Genomic DNA, 9,542 nt, shown 5'->3' on the forward strand with positions numbered 1-9,542 from the left:
GTACCCGATTTTAATCTGGTTACTACTCCTGCCCAGAAATAGATTTGGATAGAAAACACTGTAAAGTTTCTAAAACTGTTTGAATGGTGTCTGTGAGTATAACAGAACTCATATGGCAGGCCAAAACCTGAGAAGATTCCATACAGGAAGTGCCCTGTCTGACAATTTGTTGTCCTTCTGTTGCATCTCTATCGAAAATACAGCATCTGTGCTGTAACCTGACACTTTCTAAGGCTTCCATTGGCTCTCTAAAGCCACCAGAAAGTGGAAGGGGGTTTCTGCTGTCTCTGGGCAAAGTACAGCAGCTCTGTTTGTGAGTGGTCAGCCTGGGGACAGTGAGACTGAGATGCGCATTCACGAGACTTCTCCATTTTTTTCTTTCAGCCTTTGAATGAATACAACGTTGCCCGGTTGGAATATTATCGCTATTTTACGAGAAAAGTAGCATAAAAATTGATTTTAAACAGCGTTTGACATGCTTCTAAGTACGGTAATGGAATATTTTGACATTTTTTGTCACGAAATGCGCTCGCGCGTCACCGTTTGGATAGTTACCTGAACGCATGAACAAAACGCCGGTATTTGGATATAACTATGGATTATTTGGAACCAAAAATTTGTTGTTGAAGTAGAAGTCCTGGGAGTGCATTCTGATGAAGAACAGCAAAGGTAATCCAATTTTTCTAATAGTAATTCTGAGTTTAGGTTGTCCCAAACTTGGTGGGTGTCAAATTAGCTGGCCGTGATGGCCGAGCTATGTACTCAGAATATTGCAAAATGTGCTTTCGCCGAAAAGCTATTTTAAAATCGGACATAGCGTTTGCATAAAGGAGTTCTGTATCTATAATTCTTAAAATAATTTATGTATTTTGTGAACGTTTATCGTGATTCACCGGAAGTTTTGGGTGGGAATGCTAGTTCTGAACATCACATGCTAATGTAAAAAGCTGTTTTTGATATAAATATGAACTTGATTGAACAAAACATGCATGTATTGTATAACATAATGTCCTAGGAGTGTCATCTGATGAAGATCATCAAAGGTTAGTGCTGCATTTAGCTGTGGTTTGGGTTTATGTGACATATATGCTTGCTTGGAAAATGGCTGTGTGATTACTTGTGTCTATGTACTCTCCTAACATAATCTAATGTTTTGCTTTCGCTGTAAAGCCTTTTGGAAATCGGACAACGTGGTTTGATTCAGGAGAAGTGTATCTATAAAATGGTGTAAAATAGTCCTATATTTGAGAACTTTGAATTATGACATTTTGTGGTTTTAAATTTGGCGCTCTGTTTTGTCACTGGCTGTTGAATAGTGCCACCTCCCCTAGAGACGTTAAGCTAGAAACGGAATTCAAACCTTAATGTGGTTTAAACAGCATTCACACTTTAAAACGTGGTCTGGAATAGGTTGCTTGTATACAGTCGTGGCCAAAAGTTTTGAGAATGACACAAATATTAATTTTCACAAAGTCTGCTGCCTCAGTTTGTATGATGGCAATTTGTATATACTCCAGAATGTTATGAAGAGTGATCAGATGAATTGCAATTAATTGCAAAGTCCCTCTTTGCCATGCAAATGAACTGAATCCTAAAATAACATTTCCACTGCATTTCAGCCCTGCCACAAAAGGACAAGCTTACATCATGTCTATGATTCTCTCGTTAACACAGGTGTGAGTGTTGATGAGGACAAGGCTGGAGATCACTCTGTCATGCTGATTGAGTTCGAATAACAGACTTGAAGCTTCAAAAGGAGGGTGGTGCTTGGAATCATTCTTCTTCCTCTGTCAACCATGGTTACCTGCAAGGAAATGCGTGCCGTCATCATTGCTTTGCACAAAAAGGGCTTCACAGGCAAGGATATTGCTGCCAGTAAGATTGCACCTAAATCAAACATTTATCGGATCATCAAGAACTTCAAGGGAGAGCGGTTCAGTTGTTGTGAAGAAGGCTTCAGGGCGCCCAAGAAAGTCCAGCAAACGCCAGGACCGTCTCCTAAAGTTGATTCAGCTGTGGGATCGGGCCACCACCAGTACAGAGCTTGCTCAGGAATGGCAGCAGGCAGGTGTGAGTGCATCTGCACGCACAGTGAGGCGAAGACTTTTGGAGGATGGCCTGGTGTCAAGAAGGGCAGCAAAGAAGCCACTTCTCTCCGGGAAAAACATCAGGGACAGACTGATATTCTGCAAAAGGGACAGGGATTGGACTGCTGAGGACTGGGGTAAAGTCATTTTCTCTGATGAATCCCCTTTCCGATTGTTTGGAGCATCCGGAAAAAAGCTTGTCCGGAGAAGACAAGGTGAGCGCTACCATCAGTCATGTGTCATGCCTTCAGTAAAGCATCCTGAGACCATTCATGTGTGGGGCTGCTTCTCAGCCAAGGGAGTGGACTCACTCACAATTTTGCCTAAGAACACAGCCATGAATAAAGAATGGTACCAACACATCCTCCGAGAGCAACTTCTCCCAACCATCCAGGAACAGTTTGGTGACGAACAATGCCTTTTCCAGCATGATGGAGCACCTTGCCATAAGGCAAAAGTGATAATTACGTGGCTCGGGGAACAAAACATCGATATTTTGGGTCCATGGCCAGGAAACTCCCCAGGCCTTAATCCCATTGAGAACTTGTGGTAAATCCTCAAGAGGCGGGTGGACAAACAAACACCCACAAATTCTGACAAACTTCAAGCATTGATTATGCAAGAATGGGCTGCCATCAGTCAGGATGTGGCCCAGAAGTTAATTGACAGCATGCCAGGGCGGATTGCAGAGGTCTTGAAAAAGAAGGGTCAACCCTGCAAATATTGACTCTTCGCATCAACTTCATGTAATTGTCAATAAAAGCCTTTGACACTTATGAAATGCTTGTAATTATATTTCAGTATTCATAGTAACATCTGTCAAAAATATCTAAAGAGACTGAAGCAGCAAACTTTGTGGAAATTAATATTTGTGTCATTCTCAAAACTTTTGGCCACGACTGTACAGCTTTTTGATACCATTTATACTTTTGGAACTCCATAGACCTCAATGGGAAATATTTGGATACGCCACCCCTCACGAACTGTTAAAGCTACCAACACCAAAACAACTTAAAAATTGGTACTGGTACTGTTGATTGTAAAAAAAAAAAAATCCCAATGTATTTCAGGTGCCACAGAAACGCCATTCAAACTTTAAAATGTGCAGACCGGTCTGGAGTAGTGTGCTTGTATACTGACCACAACTACTGAATGAATACAACTAACTTTTTGCTATCATTCCCACTTCATAGACTATAAAGCTTGTATCCCCATTCATTTAAATGGCGGAATGCAGGCTTCAACATTCAAAACTGAAATCACTGCCACAAAAATTTTTGAATGTTCAAACAAACATTTTGAGCTTAAAACACATATGGTACTCACGTTAGCCTACTATACTAGCCCACTATAATAACTCCACATCTACAAACCACCCCAAAATAGTTTTTGTGACCTAACACACAGCCTTTGAAAACCCTACTACTGCTGTCACTACCCCTAATACTTCAAAACAATAAATACTTGTGTGCCATTAAGGGGTGTGAATACTTTCTGAAGGCACTGTACTTCTCAAGCATACTTACACAGCCATGTAATAGAAAAGAGCAACTCTCGGGTTGTCCGTCTGTTTGTGTTACACCATATCTTTGGAGAGCAGAGACAAGATGTCACACACACACTTCAAAGGTCAGATGCTGAGATGGAAGGGATGGTTGTTATTCTAAACTCAGAAAAAAAGAAACGTCCCTTTTTCAGGACCCCGTCTTAAAAAGATAATTCGTAAAAATCCAAATAACTTCACAGATCTTCATTCTAAAGGGTTTAAACACTGTTTCCCATGCTTGTTCAATGAACCATAAACAATTAATGAACATGCACCTGTGGAACGGTCGTTAAGACACTAACAGCTTACAGACGGTAGGCAATTAAGGTCACAGTTATGAAAACTTAGGACACGAGGCCTTTCTACTGACTCTGAAAAACACCAAAAGAAAGATGCCCAGGGTCCCTGTTCATCTGCGTGAACGTGCCTTAGGCATGCTGCAAGGAGGCATGAGGACTGCAGATGTGGCCAGGGCAATAAATTGCAATGTCCGTACTGTGAGACGCCTAAGACAGTGCTACAGGGAGACCAGACGGACAGCTAATCGTCCTCGCAGTGGCAGACCACGTGTAACAACACCTGCACAGGATCGGTACATCCGAATATCACACCTGCGGGACAGGTACAGGATGGCAACAACAACTGCCTGATTTACACCAGGAACGCATAATCCCTCCATCAGTGCTCAGACTGTCCTCAATAGGCTGAGAGAGGCTGGACTGAGGGCTTGTAGGCCTGTTATAAGGCAACATCACCGGCAACAACATTGCCTATGGGCACAAACATACCGTCGCTGGACCAGACAGGACTTGCAAAAAGTGCTCTTCTCTGACGAGTCGCGGAATTGTCTCACCAGGGGTGATGGTTGGATTTGCGTTCATCGTCGACGAAATGAGCATTACACCGAGGCATGTACTCTGGAGCGGGATCAATTTGGAGGTGGAGGGTCCGTCATGGTCTGGGGCGGTGTGTCACATCATCGAACTGAGCTTGTTGTCATTGCAGGCAATCTCAACGTCAGCGAAGAGCCCGGATCTGAATCCCATTGAGTACGTCTGGGACCTGTTGGATCGGAGGTTGAGGGCTAAGGCCATTCCACCTAGAAATGTCCGGGAACTTGCAGGTGCCTTGGTGGAAGTGTGGGGTAACATCTGACAGCAAGAACTGGCAAATCTGGTGCAGTCCATGAGAAGCAGTACTTAATGCAGCTGGTGGCCAAACCAGATACTGTCTTACTTTTGATTCTGACCCCCCCTTTGTTCAGGGACACATTATTCCATTTCTGTTAGTCACATGTCTGTGGAACTTGTTCAGTTTATGTCTCAGATGTTGAATCTTGTTATGTTCATACAAATATTTACACGTTAAGTTTGCTGAAAATAAATGCAGCTGACAGTGAGAGGACGTTTCTTTTTTTGAGTTTATTTCTGAGAATTCTCCCTGTGCTGCTACTAGGGCTGGCTACTACACTCCACTCTGTCCTCTTCCTGGTGACTAAAGCTTGACTGGATCTCGCTCTCGCGCTCGCTCTCTCTCTCTCGTCAACCGCTAGAGAGAACCACAGAGTTGTCTCTCTCCATCCTCTGTCACACACAGACACACCTACTATCCCTCTATGCAAATCACCAGAGGTGAACGCTGGGCGATGGCCAATCACGTCCTGCTAGAGCGAGAATGTCTTCCGTTCTGTCAAAATAATCAACTTTAGTTCCATTAATCAAAGTTCTGTTGTCCACATGTGTTCGTAGCTTGCTACAATAAGAACAATGGATGCAAAATTGGTTATTGCTGTGATGGGATTCCCGGAACTACATGATGTGACCTTTTTTATCTATAGATACACAAACAAACAAAAATGCAGCTTGGAGGAAAGTGTCAGAAGTTGTTGGTGTCCCTGGTGGGCTTCATAAAATAACATCACTTTTATATGCCAATGTTAAATATGTCAATATTAGTTAGCTAGCTATGAACCTCAGCTAGCATAGCCTGTTGTATTGCCTTCAAGACACTGAATGGCAGCAATGAAGCCTATGGATGGAGTAGAATATAATTGAACTTTATTGTGCAAGTCGTATATACATTTATTACCAAGCATGAGTTCTCCATTTTGTAGCTTACACATTGCATGTATTGATCATGCACTCTATTCTGTGTTACATACCATTAATCACCTTGCTGTTAACATTTAATTTTTCTGTGAGAACATATGCTCAATCTATCAACAGTGTAGCTGTGTGTGTGTTTGTCTGGCCCCCTACTATACAGTGCCTTCAGAAAGTATTCACACCTCTTGATTTCTCCACATTTTGTTGTGTTACAGCCTGGATTTAAAATGGATTCAATTGAGATTTTGTGTCACTGGCCTACACACACACACACAATACTCCATAATGTCAAAGTGGAATGATGTTTTTAGAATTGTTTACAAATTAATAAAAAATGAAAATCTGAAATGTCTTGGAGTCAAGTATTCAACCCCTTTCTTATGGCAAGCCTAAATAAGTCCAGGATTAAGAATTTGCTTAACAAGTCACTTACTGTATGTTGCATGGACTCACTCTTTGCGCATTAATAGTGTATAACATTATTTTTGAATGTCTACCTCATCTCTGTACCCCTCTCATACAACGTCCGTCAGTCGAGCAGTGAATTTCAAACACAGATTCAACCACAAAGACCAGGGACGTTTTCCGCAAAGGGCACTTACTGGTAGATGGGTAAAAATGTAAAAAGCAGACATTGAATATCCCTTTGAGCATGGTGAAGTTATTCATTGCACTTTGGATGGTGTATGAATACACCCAGTCACTAGAAAGATACAGGCCTCCTTCCTAATTCAGTTGCCGGAGAGGAATGAAACCGCTCAGGGAATTCACTATGAGGCCAAATAGTAACGTCATAACAGTACGAGTTAAATGTCTGTGATAGGAGAAAACTGAGGATGAATCAACAACAATGTAGTTACTCCACAATACTAACCTAAATGACAGTGAAAAGAAGGAAGTCTGTACAGAATATAAATATTCCAAAACATGCATCCTGTTTGCAATAATGCACTAAAGTAAAACTAAACGTTTTTTTTTTTTTTTTAAAGTACTTTATGTCTAGAATACAAAGAAAGCATTATGTTTCGGGAAAATCCAACACATCACCTGAGTACCACTCTTCATATTTCCAAGCATGGTGGTGAAAACCTGGTTGTCTGCTTCCAACAGGCACTGGGAGACACATTCACCTTTCAGCAGGAGAATAACCTAAAACAAATCAAATATACACTGGAGTTGCTTACGATGACGACATTGAATGTTCCTGAGTAGCCTAGTTAGTGTTGACTTACAGTTGAAGTTGGAAGTTTACATACACTTTAGGCATATACATTTAAACTCCGTTTTTCACAATTCCTGACATTTAATCCTTACAAAAATTCCCTGTCTTAGGTCAGTTAGGATCACCACTTTATTTTATGAATGTGAAATGTCAGAATAATAGTAGAGAAGGATTTATTTCAGCTTTTATTTCTTTCATCACATTCCCAGTGGGACAGAAGTTTACATACACTCAATTAGTATTTAGTAGCATTGCCTTTAAATTGTTTAACTTTGGTCAAACATTTTGGGTAGCCTTCCACAAGCTTCCCACAATAAGTTGGGTGAATTTTGGCCCATTCCTCCTGACAGAGCTGGTGTAACTGAGTCAGGTTTGTAGGCCTCCTTGCTCGCACATGCTTTTTCAGTTCTTCCCACAAATTTTCTATAGGATTGAGGTCAGGGCTTTGTGATGGCCACTCCAATACCTTGACTTTGTTGTCCTTAAGCCATTTTGCCACAACTTTGGAAGTATGCTTGGGGTCATTGTCCATTTGGAAGACCCATTTGCGACCAAGCTTTAACTTCCTGACTGATGTCTTGAGATATTGCTTCAATATATCCACATAATGTTCCTTCCTCATGATGCCATCTATTTTGTGAAGTGCACCAGTCCCTCCTGCAGCAAAGCACCCCCACAACATGAAGCTGCCACCCTCATGCTTCACGGTTGCGATGGTGTTCTTCGGCTTGCAAGCTTCCCCCATTTTCCTCCCAAAATAACGGTGGTCATTATGGCCAAACAAATTTTTGTTTCATCAGACCAGAGGACATTTCTCCATAAAGTACGATCTTTGTCCCCATGTGCAGTTGCAAACCATAGTCTGCCTTTTTTATGGCTGTTTTGGAGCAGTGGCTTCTTCCTTGCTGAGCGGCCTTTCAGGTTGTGTCGATATAGGACTCGTTTTATATAGATACTTTTGTACCTGTTTCTTCCAGCATCTTCACAAGGTCCTTTGCTGTTGTTCTGGGATTTCTTTTGATTTTCCCATGATGTCAAGCAAAGATAGATTGTTCTGTAGGTCGTTATCAATAAAACGTCACAATACCGGTGCAGAGCGTTCAATTTGGCTGCTGGGTGACAAGGAGACCTCCAGCTCCGCTAAAATGATTGACAACTATGTGCCGTTTTCAAGGGATTGTTAAATAAATGTTTGCACTACTGTATTTGGTTTTAATATCATCACCTCTTGAAGAGCATAGTCAGAACTACAAATTTCAGTTTATTCCACATTTAGCTCTATCGTCAGGGTTATACAGCAAGTAACTGCATGTCATGCAATTTTTGATACATTCCTATTTGTCATGTAGCTAGCTAGCTAAGCAAACAATGTGCTTCATCAGAGAATCTAACATGAATCATGTAGCAGATATAGCATTTGGTAGAAAGAGTATGTGGCCTTTTCTGTAGCCTACAGCCTGGAGATGACATGTATGACAATGTAATGAGACAAACTTCTTAGGCTACATCATGCAGATTTCTCCGATCAAATAGCTTAACCTAAATCGCGCCCAATCAAACTGAAAATGCTCTGGCATGTTCACAAACAACATATACTAAAAACAGGACATGTCACAGTAAAATGGACAATATGGAATGGACAATCAGGCTACTCACAACTGCTGTCCAGGAGTTTCCCCATGGGCTAAATTGTCATGATCAGTGGTTTCAAGTTTGTATCCGTCAATGTTTTACAAGCTGATCATAGTGAAAAAGAAAATACCGCTGAGTAAACACATTGCAGATATTCTCAGGATAACTCCTGATAAAGTTAGGCAGCTGATAATTAGAGCTTAAATAGCCAAATTAATTAGTCACAGGAAACAGGACTAATAAAGCCAATGCAACGGCCTGTTTTTACAAACGGTGGGCCTACCAAATAGGCATTGTTGGGTATTTTCCAGAGCATGTATGGCCATTATACATTTCAGAGGAGCCAGCAAGAATAGTGCACACTATATCTGCATCTGTGTCATTAGACATGCACGGGGAGTGGAAAAAAAGCTGAGTGTTTAGACCAGAGAAATCAGTTGTTCCATGGAATTGCTCGGCTTCTGTTACTTTTGTAATAAAATCTAATTGAATCTACAAGTTCTGGTACCTGAGAAATATTTGATTCAATATTTTCACAACGTAAATGGCGTCACAAATGGGATTGGCTACAAGGGACCAGTGAACGGTGAAACCTCTCTGGCTGACGACGGGTCTTCTGGGCGAGTCTCACAAACGGGTGGCCAACCTAAATCAGGTAAGCTCAGTACTTACTTATAGTTAATGTTTGTGTGATTTGCTTCGGGAGTCCTGCCACAGCAATAGAAGCACCAAGTAGGTCTCTCTACCTTTTTAACAAACTAAAAGATACTGGGAGCTTTTGAATTCGAAAAATACATACATGAATGTTAAGGAAAAAGCTTTGGGGATTACAATAATTAAAGAATATGTAGAAATATTTGTGTGGGCATTGTGGATTGGGAGTTGTGTGCTTCATTGGTGTCAGGTGGCTCAGTTGGGTGGGGCCGTTCACTTGCTCTGTTAAGGTGATT

Source organism: Salmo trutta, chromosome 24 (assembly GCF_901001165.1).
Source record: "Salmo trutta chromosome 24, fSalTru1.1, whole genome shotgun sequence".
Lineage (NCBI taxonomy): Eukaryota > Metazoa > Chordata > Actinopteri > Salmoniformes > Salmonidae > Salmo > Salmo trutta.